Source organism: Myotis lucifugus, unplaced genomic scaffold (genome assembly GCF_000147115.1).
Source record: "Myotis lucifugus unplaced genomic scaffold, Myoluc2.0 scaffold_182, whole genome shotgun sequence".
Classification (NCBI taxonomy): Eukaryota; Metazoa; Chordata; class Mammalia; order Chiroptera; family Vespertilionidae; genus Myotis; species Myotis lucifugus.
In genome coordinates, this window is record NW_005871230.1 from 1816022 (window position 1) to 1829802 (window position 13781).

Here is a 13781-nt window from a genome sequence, read left to right on the forward strand (position 1 = left end):
CAGGAGAAGGCTAGTGTCAGATTAAGGCTCCTGTAGGCCGCTTGGACAAACAAAGTGGATACTAAGGTACAAGTACCATGGAGTAGCTTAGCTAAACTCTCAAGTGGAATGTTGGGATCATATGATAAATCTGTATGTTTCTCATTTCAAGGACGTGCCAATGTGGCTGCATCACCAGCAATGTTTGAGGGTTCCAATTTTTCCACATCCTCAGTAATACTTGTTATTGTCTATTTTTTTTTATTTTAGCCACCAAGATGGGTTTGAAGTGATAGCTCATTTTGGATTTAATTTGTACTTCCCTAATGACTAATTATGTCCAACATCTTTTCATGTATTCATTGGGCATTTGTATATTTTTGGAGGAATGTTAATGCAAATCTTTTGTCATTATTCCATTGTCCTTTTATTATTATTGAGTTGTAAGATATTTATATTTTTTTCTGGTTGAGTATCTTGTCAGATATATGAGTTACAAATGGTTTCTCCCATTCTGTGGGTTGTCTTATCATTTCTTAATGATGTTCTTTGAAGCACAAAAGTTTTTAATTTTTATGAAGTCCAACTTATCTATCTTTTTCTTGTCACTTTTGCTTTTGCTGTCATATCTAAAACAATTGTGCCTAATTCAAAATCATGAAGACTTACTCCTATCTTTTCTTCTAAGATTTATATAGTTTTAGCTATTATATTTAATATATGATCTACTTTGAGTTAATTTTTGTATGTGATGTGAGGTATGGGTCTAACTTCACTTTCTTCATGTGGATATCATGTTGTTCCAGCACCATTTGTTCAAAAGAACTATTCTTTCCCCCTCTGAATGTCTTAGCACTTTGCAGAAAATTACTATAAATGTAAGAATTTATTTAGGCACTCTGAATTGTATTCTATGTTTTTATATTTTTATCCTTAACAATAAATATTTTGAGTCTTAAAAGATAAATAGGTATTTGCTGTACAAAGGGTTCAAGTGAGTTACGAGTGTGAGGCAGTGAATATTCCAAACAGAGATAATGACAGAGTGGACATGTAGGAGGAACAGCATGACCACATTGGGGAAGAACAGGAGTGGCTTTGGCTAGAGCATGACAGCAGTGGAGCACAGTAGGGGTGGAGAGAGAGGTAAAGTCGAGAACTAAGGAGTTCCCTTTTACCGTATAGAAATGTGGAGCTTGTGAAGACTTTACACATGATCATATTAGACTCTGGAAAGATCTTCGTAGCACAAACATGAAGAATAAATTGGGAGACTGAGAGGAAGGTGGACTAATCATTTCAGAAATTATCTCATTATATTTAAGCAGTCAATCAAAAGAGCCTGAGGTCCAGGGGTGGGCAAACTTTTTGACTCGAGGGCCACAATGGGTTCTTAAACTGGACCGGAGGGCCGGAACAAAAGCATGGATGGAGTGTTTGTGTGAACTAATATAAATTCAAAGTAAACATCATTACATAAAAGGGTACGGTCTTTTTTTTTTTAGTTTTATTCATTTCAAACGGGCCGGATCCAGCCGCGGGCCGTAGTTTGCCCACGGCTGGGTAAGACCATGCCATGGGACCAGAGAAGAGGGATGGGTGCATTGGACAGATGTTTAAAGGGGAAATCAGTAATATTTCTTCACCAGTTGGATGAGTTGAAGTTGAAATAAAGGAAAAAAATCATTCATAACTTCCAGGTTCCTATTGAAGAGTGCTACTCACCAAGCTAGAGAACACAAGTGGGTTAGAGCAAATATAATCATTTCCATTTGGGATACGTTGAATATTCACCAATACTTTCTATGTGTCAAGCACTTCACTAGGGTGTGTTACATAGAGTCTTTCATTCAATTGATATACATTGTATCACTAGCCCCACAAGGTTATATTGATTCTATTTTATAGAAGAGGAAACACCATTTATGATACCTTATTGTTACACGAGGTTGCATGCCATCTATGCATTTATTTAGCATAACATCTTTTCTAACTGTTATCTTTTCTCTTTTGATTATAATGTAATTTTGTGCACATCACAGAATTTAGAAATTGCTATTTTAAATCAGGACTGCATCATAAAGCTGTTTGCCACTTATATATGCAATCTACGTCTTGCCATTTCTTTTGCCAAATTAAGTTTACTATTGGACTATGTAAACATGATCTTTACTCTATTTTGTAATATCCTGCATAACTTCCCAAATTGGCCAGCAGAACAAATTCAACTCTTCCACCACATCTAAGCTGACAACAATGTGTTTCAGATAAATGTCTCCAAATACTGCAGGCCTACAGTTTGTTTTTGAGCCCAGCAATTTTATAGCAATACTGTAAAGCAATGACTTCAATTTCATATAATCATGCTTGGCACAGATAGTGGCTCTTATCCAGACCTATTTAATTTCACCTTTTAGGAATTATGTAAATATCATATGTCTCTCTTCGAAATTTACCACTACAGTGTTGCATTACTGACCTCATCTCTCATAGACCACACAACGTATCGACCTTAGCATTTGTCTTCTTTGCACTTAGCTCATGTGGTGAGCACCTGAAAACCATTCTTAAAACTTACCACCCACTCTCTCGCCGGCTCTGCCTCTGACTTCTAAATCATGCTTGTTAATTTCTGCGGAGACTTGGCTGACAAGCAGGATGTGATGTACTGTGCGGGACCACGATCACAGAAGTACAATACCAGTTCAGTATAAGACGTTAACAGCACGGTTATTTAGGATAGCTATTGGGTATGACCAGAATTAAGTAGAACATAAGCAAAAGACTTGTGCTAAGCACTTAGCATTTTCCTTTTGTGTTTATATTCTCTTTATGATATAGTAAATAAATATACAGTCTCTGGACTCAGGTAGGCCTGGGTTGGGTTTCCCTCGCTGTGTGGCCTTGGGAGAATTCTTCTCCTGAACCTCAGCTTCCTCCCTGGGAAAGTGATAATAATTATATTTACAACATAAACTTGTTATGAGGAGGACATGAAAAAATTCACATAAAGCACTGAGCACGTGCCTGGTTCACAATAATTGCCCCTTAAGTACAGCTGTTATCATTATGATTATTACTATTGTTCTGGTTGAGATTGAGGGGGGAGGAGAGTCCTTATGATTAAAGTGTTCTAGATCAACAAGATTAGTCCCAAAACAGAAGCAAAGCCCATTATTGCCAAACTTCAACTAACTTTGGATAACTTTAACTTTTCCTTTAGAAAATCCAGCATTTCTTGATTTTATGTTTTAAATGTTTCCCCAAAACATTTTTAGGGGGAAAAGCATAAAAATAGAGCACCAGTTTACATATATTGATGAATTGAACTCCCCATGCTGCTTTGCCTTCTTCCAGTGTCCCTTCTCCCCTTCCCTGCACTCTGGCGTACAACCCTGTTGCTCTGGCCCATTGCTGCAGCTTGTGGAGAGCAGTTAGTATAACTAACTCCAACTTGTGTTTGAACCTCATGGAGCAGTTAGTATAACTAACTCCAACTTGTGTTTGAACCTCATGAAGCAGTTAGTATAACTAACTCCAACTTGTGTTTGAACCTCATGGAGCAGTTAGTATAACTAACTCCAACTTGTGTTTGAACCTCATTATCTGAACACATACCGGTCTGAGCTAATAGCCAAGTCCTATTATCTGAACATATACCAGTCAACCCACAGGTTCAAGTGATAACGATGACCACGCATCTTCCTGGACGCTGCCAAATATTTTGATGTGGACTTCGACCACCATCTTCCTGGACGTTGCCAAATATTTTGATGTGGACTTCGAGGGCTAATCTCAGAGACACAAGCTAATCTAAAGATGAAGGGAGACACCTCCACAAGAAGGATAAAAGTGAAACGAAGAGCAGTGACACTTGCTATACACTCTCCTGCGAACGAGCCTGGCTGACAGCTCATGTGTCTGGCTTGGTGGTCGTTGATAAATCCGGGGCCTTGCTGTCTAATCTAGTTCAGCAGTCTTCCTTGCAAGATGTGGACCCCTGGACACCGAGGCTCGTGTGCCTCTGAGTGACCGGTAACCACCGCTCTGCTGATAGCCCTGACCAAAGGGACATTTGAGACACTTGGACTTTCGGTTCGTTAACCCCCAATACGTGTGTGTGTGTGTGTTGTGATGTGTTTGTAATTTGGATTAAACCTGAAAGTAATAAAAGCTAAATTGACAGCATAATCACTTGTGTTGGCTCACTGTTGTTACTTGGTGTCAGGAACCTAGAGGGCCAAGTAACCACCTACTGGTAGGATCCCGGCCTCCCTCAGGCAACTCTGTTGTTATGTGGGGGTCAGGACATCGAGTGACTTATAGAAAAGATTACACTCAGAGCCAGGGAGCTCGTGATGCAGTGAAATGAAAATAGCAACTAGTTGAGCAGATGAGTACCTACAACTCCACTCTGAAAAAAAGAGCAAACCCAACTCTGTCATCTACCAACTGTATGACTGTGAGCAAATTACTCAACCTCTCTGTGCCTGAAAGTCCTTTATTATGTCATCAAAGATACATAAATATATATTTTTTAAAACCTCAGCAAGTTGTGTGAGTTAATAGATTAAAGTGTCTAGAACAATGCCTGGTACATGTGCTATAAAAGTCTTAACTTTCTATTACATTATGCTGAACTTGTATATAACGTTGCATGTACACACACACACACACACACACACACACACACAAACACAAAACTGACATTTTCTTTTCTGCATCACTCTACCTCCCTTTCTACAATGCGTTCTTAAGAATCTGAATTGTACAGAAATCTGCAATGGATGACAAATACTTGATTCTTCTTAGTATTTCAGTCACTCCTCAGTGTAGTTAGGAATTTAGAAATCTCAACTTCCTTTTCCCGGTCACAAAAGTACATTTAGTGATCTGCTGTTCTTTTACCTTTTAAGGTTAAATAAAAGGCTGCTATATAGTAGAGCTTTGCCATCCAATATTTTATTCCCTGGAAACACTTAAGAACTGATTTTAGCCCTAGCTGGTTTGGCTCAGTGGATAGAGTGTCAGCCTGCGGACTGAAGGGTCCCGGGTTCGATTCCGGTCAAGGGCACATGCCTGGGTTGTGGGCTTGATTCCCAGTAGGGGACGTGCAGGAGGCAGCCAATCAATGATTCTTTCTCATCATTGATGTTTCTATCTCTCTTTCCCTCTCCCTTCCTCTCTGAAATCAATAAAGATATATTAAAAAAAACATTTAAAAAAAAAGAACTGATTTTAATGCTAAGAACTATATCATCAATTAGCTTGCACTCTGATAAGAGCCTGATAAAATTGTCCTATTGTTATGAATGACGTATTTTGCAAAGCTTAGTTGATGATTGCAGTCCCACATTAGACAAGGAACATACACACACACACACACGCACACACACACAAACACACAAACACTTCCTTCCCCTCCCCCTCATTCCCCTACACACACCCTACCTAATCTCAACATCGGATGGGAAGATACCAAAGAATGTTTTGGCCTTTCTGTAATTAGTAGTATCATTTGTTGGTCTAGTGTTTCAGGCATTTTGCTATTAGCAAATTCATGTGACAGTATCTAGGAAGCTAGTTCCATATCACAACTATTGCTAAGAGAAAAAACATTACTTTTTTGTAAGAAAAGAAAAATTAGGTTCCTAGGAAGATTATAACTACATTAGAAAAGTCATAGTTATTATTATGTAGGATCTATTTTATTAACTTGAGATTCTAAATTATTTTGCAAAGAAAAAAGTTGTTCTCATAAAATGGAAGATTTTGTGACATCAAGTTTAAGAGGAATTAGATGTGGCATCTTTTAACTACTATTTATGGCATTCATGATGCTTTATATCAGCAAGAATTTTTAAAACATTCAATACCTGACTACTTAGTCAGGGGCACCAACCTCTTTTCCCTTAGATCAGCAGTTCTCAACCTGTGGGTCGCGACCCCTTTGGGGGTCGAATGACCCTTTCACAGGGGTCGCCTAAGACCATCAGAAAACACATATATAATTACATATTGTTTTTGTGATTAATCACTATGCTTTAATTATGTTCAATTTGTAACAGTGAAATTGGGGGTCACCACAACATGAGGAACTGTATTAAAGGGTCGCAGCATTAGGAAGATTGAAAACCACTGCCTTAGATTTTCAAATAAAAAATAACAACAGCCAATACAACAGTAGCTGGCCAGTGTGAATTAATCAAAATTATACCTATTTTTTTGTCAGTTTGGCAAAAAATATACTTTTTGGTGTGCCACCAAAACTTTAGTAATTAGTTTATATGTGCCATGAGATGAAAAGGGTTGAACATCGCTGTTTTATATCTTAAGAGAAGTTTCCAGTACTTCCAAATACATTTCATAATTTATAACTCATAAAAGTTTGAAATTGAATAATATACATGGCATAACTAGAATCTCTAAGACACTGAAGCCAGCCTAGTGTCTTGTGTCAGAGGCCAAGAGGTCAATAGCTTTATTAATCATTATGACACCTTCAGCTTCTGTGCCTTCTTATATAAGGCTAATATGCAAATAGACCCAACGGTGGAACAACCGAACAACCGAACAACTGGTCACTATGACATGCGCTGACCACCAGGGGATGCGCGGAACATGGTGGGTGTTGGCCACAGCGGGATGGTGGAGCAGGTGAGCAGAGGCACCAGACCAAGGCAAGGTGCCAGTTACTGTCATCGGGGCAAGTCTCTATTGGTTACTAAAAAGTCTTTGTTTCCATGTCCCGTGGTCCTGCCCAGCGCTCGCACCTGCTGTGGGTGCCAGCCCTGCTCACACCCACTGCCGGCACTGGAGCTGCCTCTTGTACCCTCTGAAGGCAACTGGCACCAGCCCCAATCACTCCGCACCATCAGTGGATGTGAGCGGTGGCTGCAGGCCCCGATCGCCCCTGAGGGCTTCTCCACCTCCCCCTGCTCCTGAGGGATGATCGGGGCAGCAGCCGCCACTCGCACCCACTGACAGCGCCAACCCGAATTGCTCCATGTCATCAGTGGGTGCGAGCAGGGCCTGCGCCATCAGCACGTGGGAGTGGGAGTGGCAGTGGCAGGAATGGGGCTGCCAGCAAACAGGGGAACCCCTGTCTGCAGGCCTTTCTGTAATTAGTAGTATCATTTGGTCCGTGGTGGGAGGGGCTGGGCAGGGGCACAGAGGATGGGCTGAGACCCGCCTCTGTGCCCACCACAGCCTCATGGCCCACAGTTCCTTCAAGGTGCACAAATTTGTGCACTGGGCCTCTAGTTTTGTAATAAAATACATTTATCCATGTAGGTTAAATGCATGCTATTTTTTAAGGTAAGAGGACTAAAACATATCAAATTTTTGACATATAAAATTATTTTATATTAATATATCTTTGATGGTATTTTGCATTATAGTCTGTTACCTTGTTTCTCAAAAATAGACAAAAAAGGTTTTTAAAGGATCTAAATTAAGATAATAAAATTTAGCAAGTTTTTCAAGAATAAGGCTTGAGAACTTTGAGATCATTTGACAAATTTTGGGAATCTGAAGTAAGCATGTTTATTGTGCTGACATTTTTTTCTCAACATTTAATGTTCCTTTAGCAAGTATAGAGTTAAAACTTTACTGATTTTATTCTTGCTTTCAAGACTGAATTTATCTTTTCAACAATGCCTCAGAGTTGGTGGCCAATAATTGGCTCAGATTTGGTGGCCAAAGTTTAGTTCTGTAAATCAAATCATTATGTCCTAGAGGCATCAGATTATAAATTTTGTTTATGATCTTGGAAATCCACTTCAAACTATAAAAGTACAAAAGTTAATTGCATACACACACGGGTGCATATGCAAACATTTATTAAGTACATAAAGCCAAACTTGTTATATAAGCATTTCAGAACAAGAAGGGGAATCTAAAACCAGAAATAGAGGTGATTATACTTTAAAATTTCTAAATCTGGGTAAAATATTGATTATAATATAAATCACCAATATTGACACAAGAAGAGTCAAATTACCATGACAGAAATTTTTTAAGTTGTTCAAGAATGACTTCCAGAAAGGTTGTGGGCCTAGCTGTTCTCCCGAAAATTTCTTCAAACCTTCCAGGGATATATAATTGCCAAGATATCTAAATTATGGCAGAGCACCATAAAAGAAAGAAATTTCTTAATTCATGATAAGAAGTTAGTGTATTCCTGAAAACCTGATAAATATAGGGTAAAAATAGAAATCTATAATCCAGTATGCTATTAATAATGTTGCTAAAATTATAAATAAATCTTAGAAAATTAAATGCAGTAGCATAGCAAAATACCATATCCTGATTGCCAACAATTACTCTTGACTCACACAGTTCACATACTAAACATAATCCCATTAGTAATGCCTCTCATTACTGTAGTGATTTTTAAGGAAGGGCAGTAAATAGGGTGAGGAAATGGGTAGTTTGGAAAAAGAAATGTACTCACTTTCTCAGTCCCTAAGAGGAGCCATTGCCCCATGGGCCCTAAGTATTAAAGATTTAAAAGTGCTTCTATTTTCCTCTCTGTTCTTTTCTGAATTTCCTAAATGCTTTGAAGTGTGCATATTTCATTTATAATTCTAAAAAACTAATTAGAAATACTCAGAAGGAAAACAAATAAAGCAAACAAACGAAAATCAACAGCCACAACATCAACAAAAAACATAAGTGTTCCTGTGTGGTGATGGGAGTAGTAGAGACTTTAAATTATGAAACCAACCAAGTTTGGACCAAAGCCTCCTATTCCCATCAATATTTCTGCCCAGACATGGGCATTCTTCATTGCTCCAAGAGCCATTAGACTGTGTTCAAATTAGGATCATCTGTCCCCAAGTTTAATCTGATGACCACTGTTCTCTATAAAATGTTTTGAAAGGTGAGATCTGATGTCTTATTCTAAAACCTCCTCAAACTGAGTCAATCAAATTACCACCAACTTTAACCACCTTATCGGTGTTCCTCTTGACTTGGAGCAGTATTGGCCAAGGTTAAGGTCATTTAGACATCATAAATAAAGATTCTGGTTATTACTCTAAGGGTCTTCTTTGTTATGAAAAGCTAACATACTAGCAATGGGTTCACAGTTCAAGCCAATGTAAATTGGAATTTATCTAAAACTGTGAATCTTTAAATCAAATTGCTCTAAGGTAAGAACTATTTAAATAAAATAGCTCTAAAATAGTCCCTTAGCAATTTCCACAAGTGAGAGATTTCCTCCTCTTCCTTTTCTTCCTCCTCTTCCTCCCCCTACCCCTCTCTCCTCCTCGCCGTTTTCCTCCTCACCCTTTTCCTCCACCTCTGGCTCCTCTCTCTTCCTCCTTCCCTCCCTCTCTCCCTCCTTTTTTCCTCCTTTTCTCCATCCCTCCCACCTCTATATACCCATATAATCTTTCCTACACTTTTCTTGGCCCTTCCCTCATCCCCAACAGTTTAGCTATCACTTTATATGAGTTTGGTTCATGTTCTCAGGATCCCCATAATAGTTAATCAAACTATCCTCAAACAGAGGTGGTTCCCTTTCTCAGAGAATCCTGGAGCCAGCTGTTAAATTTATACAGCTTTATCCCTGCTACATTATATTTAACCAAGAGACTGAAAAGAAAGAGGTGATTTTTCAAGTTGTTTTTTCACCCTAATTCAAAAATAATTAACACCAATCATTTAATATCATCTAATATTAACACACTGGAGGTCGGGTGCATGAAATTTGTGCATGGGGGGAGGGTCCCTCAGCCCAGCCTGCAACCTCTCCAATCTGGGGCCCCTCAGGGGGAGGGGGGATATCTAACTCACAATCCGGGACCACTGGTTCCCAACCACTCACCTGCCTGCCTGCCTGATCACCCCTAACCACTCTACCTGCTGGCCTGATCGCCCCTAACCACCTCTGTCTCGGGCCCCTGCCACCATGGCTTTTCTGGGACAAGAACTGGACAACTGGAAGATGTCCTGTCTGGTCAACCCAGTCTAATTAGCATATTACCCTTTTATTAGTATAGACTAGAGGCCCAGCGCACAAAATTTGTGCAAGGGGGGGGGTCGCTCAGCCCAGTCTGCACCCTCTCCATTCTGGGACCCCTCAGGGGATGGTTCACTGGCTACATCCCTCTTGCAATCCAGAATAGCTGGCTCCTAACCACTCACCTGCCTGTCTGCCTGGTCCCCCCTAACTGCCCTCCCCTGCTGGCCTGGTCACCCCAACTGCTTTCCCCTGCCTGCTTGGTCACCCCTAACTGCCCTCCCCTGCCGGCCTGGTCGCCCCTATTCACCTCTGCCTCAGCCCCGCCACCCTGGCTTTGTCTGGAAGGACATCCAGAAGGATGTCCAGAAGATGTCTGGTCTAATTAGCATATTACCCTTTTATTAGTATAGATTACTCTCCTATATGACCTCTAAGTGGACTCAGGTATGAAATCTCCATTAAATGTCTTGAAAATTATTTGTATTTTTAACCATATATAGAAACTCTGAAACTTTTTTTAAACAGTCAAATGTTGCATTCAATAAATGATTTAAACTATGTTTTCAAAGTGGAAGAAAGTTTAAAAACTAAGAACCTTGTATGTGTGCCACTTTTTGTAACGAACATGGGAAAGAAGGTTCAGTCTTGCCTTTATTTAAAAACCTTCCACACAAGTCCTATGTGTTGATGTAGATCACCTTGTTGAAGAATGTCAGTTTATGGTTTCAGGAAGAAAATGAAAATAAATTCTAGTTCAAAATTACTTCTTAGGAAACAGGCTGCTACTGCCACCTGGGGGAGGTTCTTCCTACTTCATTCAAGAAAAGCCAAATGTGCTTGTCAGATGAATGAATCCAGTTCACGTTTTCCTTGTCATATTCACACAGGAAGAAGACTTTAACTTTCTGCCCATGAAATCATAAGGCGTTCCAGATGCCTGCGTGATTCCTCCATGCAGAAATACATATTTCACAGAGTGTTTGAGGAGTACAGGAGAAGCTGAACCAGAATATAACCACATAAAGGTTTTACCTCTTGCCCTAACCGGTTTGGCTCAGTGGATAGAGCATCAGCCTGCGGATTCAAGTGTCCCAGGTTCGATTCCAGTCAAGGGCATGTACCTTGGTTGTGTGCACATACCCAGTAGGGAGTGTGCAGGAGGCAGCTGATTGATGTTTCTCTCTCATCGATGTTTCTAACTCTCTATCCTTCTCCCTTCCTCTCTGTAAAAAATCAATAAAATATATTTAAAAAAAATAAAAAAAGGTTTTACCTCTTACACACAAGAAAGTATCTTGGAAAAGTATGGGTTATATACTAAGAAGTGGGAAAATCAAATGTAGGCGTTCAGTAATGAAATAAAACCCCCATTTTAATAAAAATTTATTTGTCTTCAAGTTATAGTAAATTATACTCATTGACTATCATTAATTAACATGAAAACAGCATGTGTTTTATAATCATGCTAGTGACTGTATTAATTAAAATAAAAGAATAAATTTCAATTATATGGAACTAGCCAAGAGTTTCCTTAAAGAATTTTTGAATTTATGAACTTAATACTGTTATGAAGTCAGTGCCTATTTATTTCACATATATTACATATCAATTTATTACAATTTTCATAAAGTAATAGTATTCATTAATTACAATGGAAAAAATATAGCTGTGCCTTTTGAATGCCTAGTTTCTGTCTAGACATTCTGTTTTTAATGTCTAGTTTGTGTTACTTTAGGCTATAGAAAAATTGTTAATATTAACAATGCCCTAAAACAAAGAATTTAATTCTAGCTATAGAAGTTTCAGAAAGTACCTATTGAAATTACAGTTCTGTCAGGTGACAGAAAAACTCAGTGCTGATTAAAGACAATTAATCATTTATAGAGAGGATCCTAGTAACAGATTAACTACTAAATAAATTACCTACAGTATCAGTCCCGGAGTGGTACAATAATCATGTTAAAAGTCTGAAGTTCATACCAAAGAACACCTGTACCAGCTCAAGGGAAGTCTTTGTAGAAAAAGAATTTTTAACATTGGAAAAGGTACGTGATATACAGCAAATGGATTGGGATTTCATAAATATTATTTTTTAAATCACACGTCTGATTCAGGAGTAAAAAAAAAAATCTGACTGATTAAATTCCAGCCAACACAGCTGAATGAGCTGGGTGAGCTGGGGTCACTTTGAGGGACCCCAAAAATTAGTGTTTTGATATGGAGGTGTGAGGTTCCTTCAAGGTGTTAATGTTAGGGTCTGGGTAGACTGGGGTGAGGGGCATTAGAGGACAAGAAAGGCCAGAGGTACTTTCTATATATATAATACAGAAACTGTATAATAAAAATAAAAGTTATAAGCAAAAATAATAAATATGCAGTTTACAATGTCTATTTCTGAATGGGTAGTTGAGCACTTTTGGTACGTGGCCAGTAGCACTGCCTCATTGATCTAATGAAAATGAAAGATGACTCTGTAACGCTATTAGGGGCTTCTGTTCTGCATAAAAGATAAACTAAATTTAGGGGAGTTGTAAATGAAATAGAGTCTCCCAAGGTTCTTCCTCCTAACTGAACTGCGCAATCTGTTGGACTTTACTTTCTTCTTATTTTTTAATATATTTTTATTTATTTCAGAGAGGAAGGGAGAGGGAGGGAGAGATAGAAACATCAATGATAAGAGAGAATCATTGATCAGCAGCCTTCTGCATGCCCTCTGTTGGGGATCAAGCCCCCAGCCCGGGCATGTGCCCTGACCTGGAATTGAACTGTGACCTCCTGGTTCATAGGTGAGCGCTCAACCACTGAGCCACACTGGCAGGGCTGGACTTTACTTTTTTTATTGAGAAGTCAATACTTTACCACGGTGAGCCATGGAAATGATTTATTAATTACTAGAGGCCCAGTGCACGAATTCCTGCACAGGTGGGGCCCCTCTGGGTGAGCCCTGTGTCTGGCACCCTGTGGGATCTGTTGAAACCGGCTCTCCGACATCCCCCAAGGGGTCCCAGATTTCAAGAGGGTGCAGGCCAGGCTGAGGAACCCACCGGTGCACGATTGGGCAGGGGAGGGGCTCGAGAGGTTGGCCAGCCGTGGAGGGACCGTGGGAGGGCTCCAGGGCATGTCCAACCCATCTCGCTCAGTGCCGATCGGCTGGACCCCAGCAGCAAGCTAACCTACTGGTCGGAGCATCTGCCCCATGGTGGTCAGTGCACGTCATAGCAAGTGGGTCAGCGGCCTTAGCATATCATTAGCATATTATGCTTTGATTGGTTGAACAGTCGACTGGTCACTGGACGATCGGACACAGCATATTAGGCTTTTATTATATAGGATATTCTAACAGAAATTATAAATCATTCTCTTTTTCATCAGGATGTCACCTGGTTGCAACAAAAGTAAACAGAAACAGGTTTTCTTTAACATTATTCATGTTTCATAGGAGAGAAGCAGTCAGGAAGTTAGGAAAGATGATTTCTTGCAGATGCCACTTGTGTATTCAAGCAGTGGGAACGTGGGGAGGTGGGATGGTGGGGGGCATTGTTTAAAATGCAAGAAGGGGGGTTTCTTCCACTGTTGTGTTTCTACTTCTCCTCCAGGAGTGATTAATTTTCAAATACTGCTGCTAGCTTTGAACTTTGGAACTTCAGTACCCATTCCTAAACCAACTCACTTACCACATTGATGAGTTAATATGGTTTACATTATTATCTCATTTGGTGGTTTGTTTGTTTTTCTCATTGTCCTGTAATTCTTGCTTCCTCTTCCCTTCCTTATCTATATTTGACTTCTCTCTCCTCTTCCATTGGAAACTACTAATATTATTTCAATCTTC